General features: G+C 39.6%; 1 protein-coding gene across 1 annotated transcript in view; it reads left to right on the top strand.

Annotated features, from left to right (window-relative positions):
- BMT2 (base methyltransferase of 25S rRNA 2 homolog) overlaps nt 1-16,760 on the top strand; it is a 118,029-nt gene that overhangs the window by 37,461 nt on the left and 63,808 nt on the right. The gene's annotated exons all lie outside the window — the stretch shown is intronic.

Raw genomic sequence — 16,760 nt, 5'->3', positions numbered from 1 at the left:
ATAATGTACAGTGTAATATATAATTATATAACAATATGTAATTCTTATGTAATTATCAAAACAAAGAATCAAAACAGCAAAATACAATTAAACTGTTTAAAGTGGCTATCCACTAAGAATTTACAAATAAGGAAAAATAATGGAAGGTTATTAATAGAACCAATTGCCATTGTTTTATTGTTGGTAAGAAAATCTGCCTGCTAGTAAGATTATATGCATATAGGCATAAGTTTTATAAGTACATGACTATTATAATCCAATTAATTATTAGTACAGGCATACCTCATTTATTGCGCTTTGCTTTATTGTACTTCACAGATACTACATTTTTTACAAATTGAAGGTTTGTGGCAACCCTGAGTCAAGCAAGTCTATAGGCACCATTTTCCCAATAGCATGTACTCACTGTGGCTCTGTGATATGATTTCATTGTGTCCCCACCCAAATCTCATCTTGAGTTGTAGCTCCAATAATTCTCATGTGTTGTGGGAAGGACCCTGTGGGAAATAATTGAATCATGGGGGCGGTTTCCCCCATACTGTTCTCATGGTAGTGAGTAAGTCTCACGAGATCTGATGGTTTTATAAGGAGTTTCCCCTGTAGCTTGGCTCTCATTCTCTCTTGCCTGCCACCATGTAAGTAAGATACGCCTTTCGCCTTCCACCATGATTGTGAGGCCTCCCCGGCAACATGGAGCTGTGAGTCCATTAAACCTCTTTTTCTTTATAAATTACCCAGGCTCAGGGATGTCTTTATCAGCAGCATGAAAACGCACTAATACACTGTCACATTTTAGTAATTCTCACAATATTTCAAACTTTTTCATTATTATGATGTCTGTTTTGGTGATCTGTGATCAGTGATCTTTGATGTTACCATTAAGATTGTTTAGGGGCACCATATAAGACAGTGAACTTATTATCAACCATATAAGGCAGTGAACTTATTCAATAAATGTCACGTATGTTCTAACTGCTCCACAGATCCACTGTTCCCCAGTCTCTCTCCCCTCCCCTCTCTCCCCTCTTTTCCCTCTCCCCCTCCCCATCTTCTCTCTCTCTTCCCCCTCACCCCCAGGCCTCTCTATTCCATAAGACACTAGGGAAATTTGGCTAGTTAATAAACCTACAATAGCCTTTAAGTATTCAAGTAAAAAGAGGCACTTCTCTGACTAAATCAAAAGCTAGAAGTGATTAAACTTAGTGAGGTAGGCATGTCGAAAGCCGATATAGGCTGAAAGCTAGGCCTTTTCTACCAAAGAGTTAACCAAGTTGTGAATTCAAAGGAAAAGTCATTTATTTTATTTTATCTTATTTTATTTTTGAGATGGAGTCTCGCTCTGTCGCCCAGGCTGGAGTGCAGTGGCACGCTTTCGGCTCGCTGCAAGCTCCGCCTCCCAGGTTCATGCCATTCTTCTGCCTCAGCTTCCCAAGTAGCTGGGACTACAGGTGCATGCCACCGTGCCAAGCCAATTTTTGTGTTTTTAGTAGAGACGGGGTTTCACCATGTTGGCCAGGATGGTCTGGATCTCTTGACCTCGTGATCCACCTACCGCGGCCTTCCAAAGTGAAGGAAAAGTTATTTTTAAAATTGAAAGTGCTATTCAGTGAACACGGAAATGAGAAGAAAGTAAAAAAACTTCATTGCGGATGTGGAGAAAGTTTGAGTGGTCTGGATACAAGATGAAACCAACCACAGCATTCCCTTAAGCCAATACCTAATCCAGAGCAAGGTTCTAACTCTCTTCAATTGAAGGCTAAGGGAGGTGAGGAACCTTCAGAAGAAAGTTTGAAACTTAACAGAGGTTGGTTCATGAGGTCTAAGAAACCATCTCCATGACATAAAGTGCAAGGTGAAGCAGCCAGTGATGATTTAAAAGCTGCAGCAAGTTATCCAGAAGATCTACCAAAGACCATTCATGAAGGTGGCTACAGTAAACAACTGATTTTTAATGTAGATTTAAAAGCCTTCTATTGGAAGAAGAAGATTCCTTTTAGGAGTTTCTTGGCTAGAGATCAGAAGTCAATACCTGGCTTCAGAGCTTCAGAGGACAGGCAGCCTCTCTTGTTAGGGGCTAATGCAGCTGGTGACTTTACGTTGAAGCCAGTGTTCATTTACCATTTGAAAATCCTAGGGCCCTTAAGAATTATGCTGAATCTACTCTGTCTGTGCTCTGTAAATGGAACAAAGCCTAGATGACAGCACATCTGTTTAAAAAATAGTTTATGGAATATTTAAAGCCTACTGTTGAGACCTGCTGTTCAGAAAAAAATATTCCTTTCAAAATATTACTGCCTGTTGATAATGTACCAGGTCACCCAAGAGCTCTGATAGATATGTACGAGGAGATGAATGTTGTTTTCATGCCTGCTAATACAACATCCATTCTGCAGCCCATGGATCAAGGAGTAATGTAGACTTTCAGGTCATATTATTATTATTATTATTTATTTTTTTTTTTTTTGGAGATAGGGGTCTCACTCTTTTGCCCAGGCTGGAGTGGAGTGGAGTGGCATGATCACAGCTCGCAGGAGCCTTGACCTCCTGGGCTCAAGTGACCCTCCCACCTCAGCCTCCCCAGTAGCTGGCACCACAAGCATGTACCACCATGCCCAGCTAACTTTTTTTTTATTTTTTGTAGAGATAGAATCTCCCTATGTTGCCCAGGCAGGTCTCAAATTTCTGGGCTCAAGCAATCCTCCCGTCTCAGCCTCCGGAAGTGCTAGGATTACAGGCATGAGTCACTGAGCCTGGCTCAAGTCATGTTATTTAAGAAATACATTTTGTAAGGCTGTAGTTGTCATGGCGATTTCTCTGATGGATCTGGGCAAAGTCCATTAAAACCTTCTGGAAAGGACTCACCATTCTAGATGCCATTAAGAACATGTGTGATTCATGGGAGCAGGTCAGAATATTAACATGAATATGAGTTTGGAAGGAGTTTATTCCAAGCCTCGTGGATGAAATAACTGCAGATGTGGTGGGGAAAAAAAGTAATAGAACTAGAATTAGAAGTGGAGCCTGAAGATGGGACTGAATTGCTGCAATTTCATGATAAAACTTGAATGGATGAGGAGTTGTTTCTTATGGATGAGCAAAGGAAGTGTCTTTTTGGGATGGCATCTACTGGTGAAGATGCTGTGAACATTGTTAGAGTGACAAAGGACTTAGAATATTATATAAAACTTAGTTGATAAAGCAGTGGTTGGGTTTGAGAGAACTGACCAATTTTAAAAGAAATTCTGTGAGTAAAATGCTGTCAAGCAGCATCACATGCTGATGCTGCAGAGAAATCATTCTTGATAGGTACAGTCAATGTATGTGGCAAACTTTAGTGTTGTCTTATTTTTAGAAATTCTGATAGCACCCCAGCTTTCAGCAACCATCATGCTGATCAGTCAGCAGCCATGAGTATCAAGGCAAAGCTTCCACCAGTAAAAAGATGACAACTTGCTGGAGGCTCAAATGATCACTAGAATTTTTTAGCCATAAAGTATTTTCAAATTAAGATCTGTACATTGTTTTTCAGACAGTGCTATTGCACACTTCATAGACTATGGTGTAGTGGAACATAACTTATATGCACTGGAAAACCAAAAAAATTTTGTAACTTGCTTTACTGCAGTAGTCTGGAACCAAAGCTGTAGTATCTCTGAGGTATTTCGCTGTAATATTAAAATTGTTCCTATACTCTTTTACCCTGTTGGTTTGTGGTATCAAGTGTATTTTGTTAATTACTTGAAAATGCTAAACTTGAATAGTTTTAGAAATATTCTTGATAGACACAGAAAATAATTATGAAAGTAAAATACTCCTAAGCAGTTCCAAAACTATAGATAACAACAAGCATTACTTTTGGTTACTATGATTTTAAATCATGTTGAAAATATTACCTAGTTCTAAGCAATTAACGTTTAAAAATCAAAATATCTTTGATTACTTAAGTAGGGAAGCATAAGTCATCTTTATTCAAAGGTTACTACAAAGCTTATAATGCATAATGACTTACTAAACATCCTTTAACTCATGTGTTATGGACATTCTTAAATATTAATATTTTAAGTGTTGGCTAGTTAAAGAATTTATATAGTTATACTTCTATCAAACACAGATATGTATGGAAAATATCAACTTTAGATTTCTATATATTTATTTTTTATAGCTCTGTTATATTGTTGAGATTCCCTTATTTATTGAGTCATTGTTACTGCATTTTCCTTTGATTCTTTAAGCATGATTTCCTTAAATTTGTTGAATATTTTTATGGCTGGGCACATTGGCTCATGCCTGTAATCCCAGCACTTTGGGAGGCCAAGACAGGTGGATTGCTTGAGTCCAGGAGTTCAGGACCAGCCTGGACAACACAACAAAACCTGTCTCTACAAAAAAATAACAAAAAAGCCAGGTGTGGTGTCATGTGCCTGTGGTCCCAGCTACTCGGGAGGCTAAAGCGAAAGGATCACTTGAGCCTGGAAGGTGGAGGTTGCAGTGAGTAGAGATCACACCACTCACTGTACTCCAGCCTGAGTGACAGAGTGAGACCCTGTCTTAAAAAAAAAAAAAAAAAAGTATTTATATATGTATGTATGTATACTTTTTTATTTTTATAATATATATATATATTTTGTAATCACTGCCTTAAAGTTTTTGTCTGTTTAATCCAACATTTGGGCTCATTCAAGAGTCCATTTACTACTTTTTTTCCCCTGAGTATGGACTATGCTTTTCTGGGTTTTTTTGCATGTCTCATAATTTTTGGTTAAAAAGTATAGAAACTGTCATGGATTTTTTCCCCTGCAAGGGTTGGTAGTAGTGGTTGTTTCTCAGTAATTTGCTTAGACTTAATCTGTGGAATCTGTCTCCCTTATTATGCTTAGTTTTTTTTTCAAAGGTGGAGGGGGTTGTTATTTTTTATTTTTTAGGCTGATTTCCTAGGGGTTGCACCAGTATCTGCATAATTTAGTAGCCAAACAGTCATAGGTCAGAGGTTGCACTCAAACACCTCCATCAGTAAGGCTTCCACCCTCTTCCAGTAGAGTGCGTCTTGATTGGGGAGTGCATTAAACATTTAGGCGCTTTTCAAATCTGCCTCACCTTTTACTTTCTTCTAGGCCCTCTTGGGTTTTCTCTGCATATTCACATAGCCTCCCCGTCAGCCATGGCTTTATGGGGAGCTTATCTAACTCCTCTGTACCTATCTCATTTCCAGGATTTTTGTTAAATTTCTGATTAGTCCTCCATTCTGCAGCTCAACCCAACCACAACTACAGCCTGAGACTAGCATAGCTGCTGAGTTTCCATGCTTGTTTCTTCCAAGTTTGCTGCTTTTACTGACACTGCTCTGTGTAGGTTTTTTACCCTTTGCTCCAAATCAAGTTAGCCGCCTCTAGCAGTGAAGCTGCTATTTTTTAACGAGTCCTGTCCTGGAGTAAGTTTCTTACCAGCTAAGCAGGGGTTGGGGGTGGTGAGAGCAGCTCCAGGCAAAGATAGGACAGATCCTCACTGTTCCTAAACTAGGTTCACCTGGTTTTCATCTTATTTGTCTTTGTTTGAGCCCTAAAGTAGTTGTTTTTGATGATCTTACCCAGGATAGTTTTATAGTTGTTTCTTGAATCGTGGAAGGGATTAACTTAGTATTGAAATTTAGCATTAAAATGATTTAGCCCTGGATGGCTTGGTTTAGATTTTGTTCATTCTAAAATCTCTGAACTCCTTAATATAGCATCAGTCCCCATTGTGTGTGTGTGTGTTCTCATTCTTCCTTCTCCTCCCACTATTCTTGCAGCCTGTATTCTGGTCACATGGACCTATTTTAAATTCCTCTAGTGTGGTACATGCTTGTTCTCACTTTCTGGCAATTGCAAATGGGATACATTCTAATTCTGATAAACTATTGCTGTATTTTATATTAGACTATATTTGAAGCATGTTCTCTTCCAGAACTTTCTCAGAACTTCCCAAAAGAATTGATACTCTTTGATACCAGTATTGAACTTTCTTTATAACTCTGTTGTGGTATTTATATTGTGTTAAAATTCACTGTTGAACATTTTTCTAACTACAAATGAAATTGAGGTATGAAAAATTTGCCATAGAACAGATATTATAGACATAGAAAAAAAGTCACTCAATCCTGGTTACATTTAGGTACATTTCTTTCTAGTCTTTTTACTAGGCATTGTTGTTTACACAAAAGAGGCTATGTTGCATAAAGTATTTTGTAAACTTCTCTTCCCATGCCGCTAGAATGCTGTTTTGCATAATATTTCGTCATGAAAATCTACCACTTTTGTGTCTAAATATAAAATGATCCGAAATACCAAATAATACTCCAGTTTCCCAAAGAGAAATCTTTCTCTCTCTCAAGCATACGTACCTCACATACCACTTTTAAATATATAGATGAAATAAAGGTCAGATATTTACTGGTTTAGTCACAGATATTATATAGGAAGATATGTATCCTTTACTATCAAAAACTATTCAACTTTTTAGTTTAGATAGCAAGTTCGGATAGCAAGAGTTATCTTTTTCTCAGGCTTATCTCCAAATATCTTTCAAGTCATTTGATATCTGGGTTCAGATAGCAAGGGTTCACATAGTAAAGATATATTTTTTTGTACTTAGATTTCATGCATACCCAATTTTTGTTACTACTGGAGTCACCTTTAAGTCATCTATATCTCGGAATTTAGATATGGCACTTTTTGAATGTGTGTATAACATGATTACTGGAAATTTTATCCCAAACCCCAATTACCCATTCCCCTAACACTAGGAAAGCTGTGTGTCTACCTCTCCTTCATTGTGTACACATATATTTGTAATTATCACAAAATACTTTACTTTGCTGACTTTTTTAAAACATTTATGATTTTTCAAAATATTCACCAAGTATGCTACCATATTTGGCCATAAAACACATCTTAACCAATTTAAAAAGATAGATCATTATACAGAGTATGCCTTCTCTCACACTACAACAGAATTAAACTAGAAATCAGTAACAGAGAACTGAAGAGTCCCAAAATATTTGTAGATCTAACATCACACCTCCAAATAGCACAAGGGTCAGATAAGTCTCAAAAGAATTAGAAAATTTTTTGAACTAACTGAAAATGAAAATACACCTCATCAAATTTGTAGTATGTTGTGACAGCAGTACTTAGAGGGAAATATGTAGCATTGAATGCACATGTTAGAAAAGAAGGTGTAAAATCAATAATATAAGCATCTATCTTTGGAAACTAGAAAAGTAAGAGCAAATTAAATCTAAATAAGCAGAAGAAAAGAAAAATTAGAACAGAAATTAATAAAATTGAAAACAGGAAAACAATAGAGAAAATCAGTGAAACCAAAAGGTTTCATTTGAAAAGATCAACAAAATTAATAGACCTGTAGCCAAGCTAACCAACAAAAAAAAAGAGATAAGATACAAATTACTAATACCAAAAATGAAAGAGAGCCCATCATTACTGATTCCATCAATAGCAAAAGAATAAAAAGGAATATTATGAACAATTCTACGACTACATATTTGATAACTTGGATGAAATAGACTGGTTCCTTGAAAGATGCAATCTACTAAAACTCAGACAAGGAGATATAGATAATATGGAAAGCCTATATCTATTACAGAAATTGAAGAAATAATTAACTGCCTTTTAAAACAGGAAGCACCAGGCTCAGATGGTTTCACTGGTGAAATATACCAGACATTTAAGGAAGGAAGAGTACCAATTCTCTGCAATCTGTTCCTGAAAACAGAATCAGAGGGAACACTTTCTAACTCATTCTGTGAGGCCAGGAGAATGAAGTTTAAGACACTGAACCAGTTTTCCCATTTCCAAATGTGAATTAACATTTTCTTGTTCCTGACTGATTGTATAAACATGATTATTAGATAATGACTGAATCTGTATTTGGGGGTTAAGTTACACTTTGGCTGCTGGTGATGGAAACAAACCTAAGACCAGTAGGAAATTGGAGAATTTATCTAGTTTCCTGATGATACGGCTGTTTAATACGATCTTTTTAAAAATGAATAATATGATCTTATATTTTTTATTTATTTATTTATTTTGAGATGGAGTCTCGCTCTGTAGCCCAGGCTGGAGTATAGTGGCACATTCTAGGCTTATGGCAACCTCTGCCTCCCAGGTCCTGGTTCAAGCAATTCTTCTGCCTCAGTCTCCCAAGTAGCTGGGATTACAGGCACACGCCACCATGCCCAGCTAATTTTTTGTATTTTTAGTAGAAATGGGGTTTCACCATGTTGGCCCAGGCTAGTCTTGAACTCCTGACCTCGTGATCTGCCTTCCTCGGCCTCCAAAGTGCTGGGATTACAGGAGTGAGCCGCTGCACCCGGCCCAGTATGATCTTTTAAAGGAAACCTCCAATAATTGCCATTGGAAAGCTGTACTTCAATGTATAATTACCAAATTGGTACTAAATTTCTTTGCCTCTGTGCGGGGGCAGGGAGATATGGTGGAACCAAGTTTATCAAGTGATTTCTTACCAGGTAAGTAACCAAGCTACACTGTGTGAAGTCCTTTCAGGCCAGTGTTAGTTTTCCCCAAAATGGTCTTTATTGTTCAAAGTAAAAAAATTGAGAGGGCTGAATAGCATAGAGACTTTGTAGGGCTCAAACATAAGCTGATGCTCTCTTTTTTGAAGGACAGTATGGTAGAAAGAATCTTGCTTTATATGAATTGTTCTTTCATTGGACATTTAGGTTGTCTCCTTTCTCACAGCTGTTTTATTTCAGCAATAAATCTTTGTGCTTGAGTTTTCATGTCTTTGGGATGGATTCCCAGAAGTGGAGTTTTAGGTTGAAGAGTGTAAATGGGCTCTTGTACATGTTACTGAATTCCTTTCCAGAAAGATAATACTAATTCCATTATCTCTAGCAGTATAAATGCCCATTTTGCCAAAACTCACTAGCATTAAGTATTTTCATTTTTTCACTCTTTATTAACATGATGGAATAAAATGGCATCCCATCTGATATGGTTTGGCTGTGTCCTCACCCAAATGTCATCTTGAATTGTAGTTCCCATAATCCCCACATGTCATACAAGGGACCTGGTGGGAGGTAATTAAATCATGGGGGTGGTTACCCCCATGCCGTTGTTTTCATGATACCAAGTGAGATTTCACAAAATCTCATAGTTTTATAAGGGGCTTTTCCCCCTTTTGCTCAGCACTTCTCCTTGTTGCCACCAGGTGAGGAAGGACATGTTTGCTTTCCCTTCCACCATGATTCTAAGTTTCCTGAGGCTTTCCCAGCCATGCTGAACTGTGAGTCAATTAAACCTCTTTCTTTTATAAGTTACCCAGTCTTGGGTATGTCTTTATTAGTAGTATGATAATGGACTAATACAGTAAATTGGTACCACAGAAAGTGGGGTGTTGCTATAAAGATACCCAAAAATGTTGGAGCAACTTTGGAACTGGGTAACAGGCAGACGTCGGAACAGTTTGGAGGGCTCAGAAGAAGACAGTAAAATGTGGGAATGCTTGGAACTTCCAAGAGACTTGGAGGGCTCAGAAGATAGGAAGATGTGGGAAAATTTGGAACTTCCTAGAGACTTGTCAAATGGTTTTGACCAAAATGCTGGTGGTGATATGGACAATGAAGTCCAGGCTGAGGCTGAGGTGGTCTCAGATGGAGATGGGGAACTTGTTGGGAACTGGAGTAAGGGTCATTCATCCTATGCAAAGAGACTGGCAGCATTTTGCTCCTGCCCCAGAGATCTGTGGAACTTTGAACTTGAGAGAGATGATTTAAGATATCTGGTGGAAGAAATTTCTAAGTGGCAAAGTGCTCAAGAGGAAGCAGAGCATAAAAGTTTGGAAAATTTGCAGCCTGATGATGCGATAGAAAAGAAAAACCCGTTTTCTGGGGAGAAATTCAAGCTGGCTGCAGAAATTTGCATAGGTAACAAGGAGCCAAATGTGAATCACCAAGACAGTGGGAAAAATGCCTCCAGGGCACATCAGAGATCTTCACAGCAGCCCCTCTCATCACAGGCCTAGAAGCCTAGGAGGGAAAAATGGTTTCATGGGCTGATCCCAGGGCCCCCCTGCCCTGTGCAGCCTTGAGACATGGTACCCTGCATCCCAGCTGCTTCAGCTCCAGCTGTGGCTAAAAGGGGCCAAGGTACAGCTCAGGCCATTGCTTCAGAGGGTGCAAGTCCCAAGACTTGAAGGCTTCCACGTGGTGTTGAGCCTGTGGGTGCATACAAAGTGTGTGAACAGAAGAATTGAGGTTTGGGAATCTCTGCCTAGATTTCAGAGGATGTATGAAACATCTGAATATCCAGGCAGAAGTTTGCTGCAGGGGTGGAACCCTCATGGAGAACCTCTGTTAGGGCAGTATGGAAGGGAAATGTGGTCTTGGAACCCCCACACAGAGTCCCTACTGGGGCACTGCCTAGCGGAGTTATAGGAAGAGAGCCACCATCCTCCAGATCCTGGAATGGTTAGATCCACCAGCAGCTTGCACTGTGCACCTGGAAAAGCCACAGACACTCAACACCAGCCCGTGAAAGCAGCCAGGAGAGGGGCTGTACCCTGCAAAGCCACAGGGGTGGAGCTGCCCAAGGCCATGAGAGGCCACCTCTTGCATCAGCATGACCTGGATGTGAGACATGGAGTCCAAGGAGATCATTTTGGAACTTGGAGGTTTAATGACTGCCCTGTTGGATTTTGGCCTTATATGGAACCTGTAGCCCCTTTGTTTTGGCCAATTTCTCCCATTTGGAATGGGTGTATTTACCCAGTGCCTGTATCCCCATTGTATCTAGGAAGTAACTAACTTGCTTTTAATTTTACAGGCTTGTAGGCAGAAGGGACTTGCCTTGTCTCAGATGAGACTTTGGACTTGGACTTTTGGGTTAATAACAGAATGAGTTAAGACTTCGAGGAACTGTAGGGAAGGCATGATGGTGTCTTGAAATGTGAGGACATGACATTTGGGAGGGGCTGGTGTAAAATGATGTGGTCTGGCATTGTCCCCACCCAAATCTCATCTTGAATTCTAGTTCCCATAATCCCCACGTGTTGTGGGAAGGACCCGGTGGAAGGTAATTGAATAATGGGGCAATTACCCCCATGCTGCTGTTCTCAGGATAGTGAGTGAGTTCTCACAAGATCTGATGGTTTTATTAATGGGCTTATAAAACTCCTTGCTCTGCACTTCTCCTTGCTGCCGCCATGTGAAGAAGGACATGTTTGCTTCTCCTTCTATCATGATTGTGTTTCCTGAGGCCTCCCCAGCCATGCTGAATTGTGAGTCAAACCTATTTTCTTTATAAATTGACCCATCTGGGGTATGTCTTTATTAGCAGCATGAGAACAGACTAATACACCATTGTATTACTGTGCATTTCTAATAGATACATAAAATACAACAAAGAAAAGCAAATTTGTAAAATAGAAGGAAAATAGTGGGAAATCAGGAAAGTAAAATGCATTCTGCGAAATTCTAGTACTTGCCATGGCAGAAGTATGGCATGCATGTCATCATCATACTTTCCAAAACCTATGATAAACATAGGTAATTTATCATAGGATCATTCCTACAGAGCCTGGACTTGGCCTCAGAATGCTTTATGCACAGCACTCTAAGAAGCATTACCAGTAGTCAGTTTGAGAAAAGAAACTCATCCTCATCTGCCGTTTATGTCCATTACCCTTGCTATAAATAGGAATACAGTTTTGACTTTAAGCTTCTTGGCAACTAAGACATAGCTGTGAATGGGATCATTTCCTTATTTCCTTTTTTGCTATTGTTTTTTAGAATTATCTGTTTTGAGATATTAAGTATTTACCAATTTGAGTTCTTTACTACTCAAGATATACTTGATATATGTAGTTATTGAAGGAGGGGCTTTAACACATGCTTCTCAGGTGAAAAAATTGAAGAGACAGACAAAGAAGGATGGAAAGGATGGAAGGACATATTTAGAATAGCAGGGTCATGTTTTTATAACAATCTACTTGAGATTGTTAACTGGAAAAAAGGAAGAGGGGAAGGAGTAGTGGCAGTCAGCCGAAGGCAAGAGTACGAAACATTAGATGGCCACTGCCAATCCAGGAGTCTTACTATAGGCCTTGTCTCCATTCTGCCTTAAGATATAAAATATTGGACATATTCTTAAAAGATTTGTGACAAAGAGTAGTATAATGCATGACAATAGGAAATTATCTAATAAAAAGGACTGAAGTAAATAATAATGCTTTTTTTGCTAGTTCAGTTTATAACAGTTTAAACATAATTTTTTAATATCCTCTTTAATGTTTTCTGGTTTAGGAGTTTTTGTTTTAAGTTAGCAGTTCATTTCTGTTCAGTTTTCACATTCTTTTTATTTTCTTGGACTTTTTAATATTGGAGGTGATCCTAGTGAGCAAAAGATGTTACAGTAGTAAAGGAGGAAGTTAAATGTCCTTTTCTTTAAAAAAAAAAAAAAAAAAGATGTTACAGTAGTAAAGGAGGAAGTTAAATTTTTTGTTGTTGTTGGTTGGTTGGTTGGTTGTTTTTCAAGATGGAGTCTTGCTCTGTTGCCAGGCTGGAGTGCAGTGGCGTGATCTCGGCTCACTGCAACCTCCGACTCCCTGATTCAGGTGATTCTCCTGCCTCAGCCTCCCAAGTAGCTGGGATTACAGGCATGTGCCACCATGCCCAGCTAATCTTTTTATATTTAGTAGAGATGGGGTTCCACCATGTTGGCCAGGATGGTCTCGATCTCCTGACTTCATAATTCTCCTGCCTTGGCCTCCCAAAGTGCTGGGATTACAGGTGTGAGTCACGGCACCTGGCAGTTAAATGTCTTTAACATAATGTCTTTGGATCCTTAGGGTGTCACTTTTCCAGCCAGAAATTCCTATAGCTGGTGGTGCCTTTGCCCAAGTTTTGCTTGAGCCCACTGGGCTCATTCTGCCGACTCAGCCTGGCAAGTTGTTATCAGCTTGTGCTACCAGCCCAGATCCCATGCCTGTCAAGGGCAAGCCAGGTGCAGAGTGGCAAGGGGTGCGTGAGTGAGCATGGGGTCCGGCCACTGCACACAGCCAGGCATGCCAGCTGCTGTGGTGGCGCAGGCAGCTCCAGACAAGCCTGCTGCTGGATCCAGTGTACCACAGGCAGCTTCCACTGTGGGCATCCACGTCTGAACAAGGGGAATGCAGTGGTGCCTGGAAGCATGGAGACACCAGAAACCACAGAGCCCCAAAGAGGGTTTCACAGCCTTGGCTCAGGGAGCCAATTGGTGTGGGCTCCCCAAAGGGCTGCAGCTCTTCCCTCCTTCTTGTTGCCACAATGTGTCAAGCGGGGTAGGGTGCCATTTCAGCCCCCTGTTTTGTTCAGCTCTTTCAGTCCTGTCATTGGGTGGGTCCCTAGTTGTTTTCCCGTATCCAGAAAAAATGAGGTACATAGACAGCTGGAGGGTGGGCAAGGTGGAGAGGAGCTTTATTGAGTGACAGAACAGCTCTCAGGAGACCCAAAGTGGTAGCTTCTCTGCAGGCAGGTTGTCCTGACAAATGTCCGGCTCTCAGCGGAGAGGAGACCCAGAGTTGGTAACTTGTTTCTGTAGGCAGGCAGTCCTGAGCGTAACCCTCCATGGAGGGGAGACCCGGAGTGAGTAGCTCTTATTTGCAGGCATGTCATCCCGATGAGTCGAGGAGACCTGAATTGGGTAGCTCCTTACTGCAGCTGGTAGTCCCAATGTCTGTTTGAGTCTGGCTGAGTCAAGGGTTTTTATGGACTCAGAAGGGAGGAAGTGGGTGCTGTGACTGGGCCATTGGCAGGCCCAGAAGAAGCACCATAAGCTCTCATTCTGGGTGGTAGACTCCATCTGGAACTGACAACTCAGCCCCCTGGCTGAGTCTTCAAGCTGTCCCTGGCTTGAAGGTGGGGCTTCATGTCATCCACGGCACCCAGGCTATTCATGCCAAGGGGTGCCTGCACCAGGCTACCCTTACACTGCCCTTGGCCTCCCTCCTATGCTCGTCAGTGCCCAAAGTCTGGAGGGGGCTGGAGTGTCAGCACTATACATGCACACCCAGCCAGGTTACAACAACGCCTGGACTCGGCCCACAACTTTGCTCTGAAATTGGAGTGGGTGGCAGGAGCAGGCACTTCTAAGCCTGCGGGGCAGTGGAGCTTCCCAGGCCCCCAAGAGCACAGGGATGCCCGGGTCTGCAGCCGCAGCTGAGCAGCTGCGCTCAGGAGGGTGGGGCTCTTTCCCTTCCAACTTGGGAGGGGAAGGGTCTTCTACCTGTTCCCAGATCCTGCCGGCTTCATGGAGCGTGTAGCTCTGGCCACACCTCCCCTGCTGCAGCCAGTGTCTTTGCAGCAGCCACTCCAGACAGGCTGCCGCTGCCATCAATAATATACACATACAAAATTGTAAGTATTTCAGTGATGGTTTTTAATAGTTTTGCTTCTAGTTGGAAATCCATTATATATTAATCAAATATATGTACAAATATATTGAAACCTGAAAGTTAAATCCTCATGTATTTTGCTGAAATCTTAATTGGATAAGTTTATAATTACAAATACCAGATGTCTCTAGAGGCTTAGTATTTAAGATATTAAGTCCTGTGTAAAAAATGCATAATCTAGTTTTTAAAGCTATTTATGCAGAAAGAATGCTTAGTATCAATTTCAAAATTAAGTTTCCCTCCTTAGATTTTCTAGACTTAAAAAATTATATTGAAGTTTATTAATAAATGGAATGCAAATGATCTATGCTTATCAGTTGCTTCTTTACAGTTTCTTACCTAATTTTTAGCACTGGCTCAGGGAATAACTTTGGGGAAATATCTAACATTCTGGGTCTCTTTTTCTTCTATTAAAAAAATACTGTATGATCGTCTAGCTCGTTTTTTGGGGGGAGTTACTATGTTTAAAAACCCTAAAGCTCTACGTTTTCTGATCATGACCCAAAGCTCTAGGCATTGAGAATGAAAATAGTGATGATTATAAGGTTCAAATCATTTGAGTAACAGTTCAATTGGCAAATTGTTTTTAGAAGAATGTCATGATCCAGGTTTCTATAATGTGACTGTATAAATGAAAATGATGATTGCGGAATATTTTCTACTGAAAGAAATTGTCTGGAAGAATTCATAAAGTAAATGTGTTTCCTTAGTCATAGGTACAGCATTCAAAAAATTTATTCTGTTAACCTGTTTATAATATTCTTAATGCAGTTCTGTATATTATGTCCCTAACTAGTAAAGATTTACTATCTAAAACAAGTTGTTTATTATTTCAGTAACTAGAATTGAATCTAATTTAATTAAAAAGGTTAACTAGACTTATATGTAAAATTGTAGAAAGATAATTTAGAGAATTGAGTCTTCACTGTTTAGTTTTAACTAACAAATGACTATTTTCAGATGAGTTTTAAGCTAAAACCCTTACCAGAGCAAATATCTATGAATATTACTCATTTTATGGACATGGCAGATGCATGTTCTACAGATTGAGCATTCCAAATCTGAAAATTCAGAATCAAAAATGCCCCAAAATCTCAAACTCTTGAAGCTCCAATATGTTACTTGAAGGAAGTGTTCATTGGAGCATTTCAGGTAAATATAATGCAAGTATTCCAGAACCCAAAACACTTCTGGTCCTAAGTGTTTCAGATAAGTACTCAGCCTGTATTAGCTTATTTTGTGGCAATAATGGCAATTTAGTAGTTAACGACAGTCAACTTCTGTATTCTCCTTCCTATCTTTCTTCTGTCACTGCAATGTTATCTTCTTTTAAAAATCCGCATCTTAATTCTTGTGCTATAAAAACCTGTTTTTTAAAAATAAGTCCGTCTACTTGTTTCGTAATAACAGTATTTTCCCTTTCTCTGTGTTTCTCTTAATTGTTGGTCCTTGATTCTCTACTCTTCACACTCAGCATATGGCAGCTGCACATGGTGGCTTGATTAACTCTTATAGCTTTATTTCCACATATATGCTAATTATTCCAAATCTCTGTCTTCAGTTCAGACCTCTGACTTGACCTCCATATATCTAGTTGCCCACTAGACCTCTCTGTTTATTTTTGTGCCAGTGAGATATCCTTGTGTCATAAGCGAGCTAATTTTCTCTCCTTTCCTACCTCCTGAACGACTCAAATTGATTCCTCTTCCAGAGTTCCCTATTTCTAATTAAATCCATATACATATCCAAGCCAGAAACTTTTAAGATTTATTTTTGACCCCTTCTGCTGTTTTACTTCCCACATCTGGTTAATCACCAAGTCCTACTATCAATTCTAAATTCTCAATTTTGTGTTAGTCTGTCTACCTCTCTCATCTCTTACTAAGTAGTCTCTTTTTCCAGTTTTACTCCAGTCTGTTTTTCACAATTCAACTTGAGAGTTTCTTTGAAATACAAACCCAATAATGCCAGCTCTTTTACTAAAACTTTTTAGTGATGTCACTTTGCCTTTGAGATAAAATTCAAGTTTCTTAATATAACATAAAAAGTCCTTTATGATAGACCTTTGCCTCCCTCATTTCTCAGTACATTTTTAACTATATAACCCAGTAATATTGAACTTCATTTTGCTCCTGCAAAATTCCAGCTCATGCCTAGTGTTGCCCTTCTGCCTAGAACATCCTTTTACAACCCATTACTTATTCCCTTCACCAGGATAATTTCCTGTTTGTCCTTAGATATAGTGTTAAATATTAAACTTTCTGATAGAGAACTTCCTTTACTCCTAGAGTTATCAACAGGGTGCATACTTCTCT

This window comes from Pongo pygmaeus, chromosome 6 (genome assembly GCF_028885625.2).
Source record: "Pongo pygmaeus isolate AG05252 chromosome 6, NHGRI_mPonPyg2-v2.0_pri, whole genome shotgun sequence".
Taxonomy (NCBI): domain Eukaryota; kingdom Metazoa; phylum Chordata; class Mammalia; order Primates; family Hominidae; genus Pongo; species Pongo pygmaeus.
Note: the sequence above shows the minus strand (reverse complement) of the source record. Positions and strands in the feature narration are given on the sequence as shown.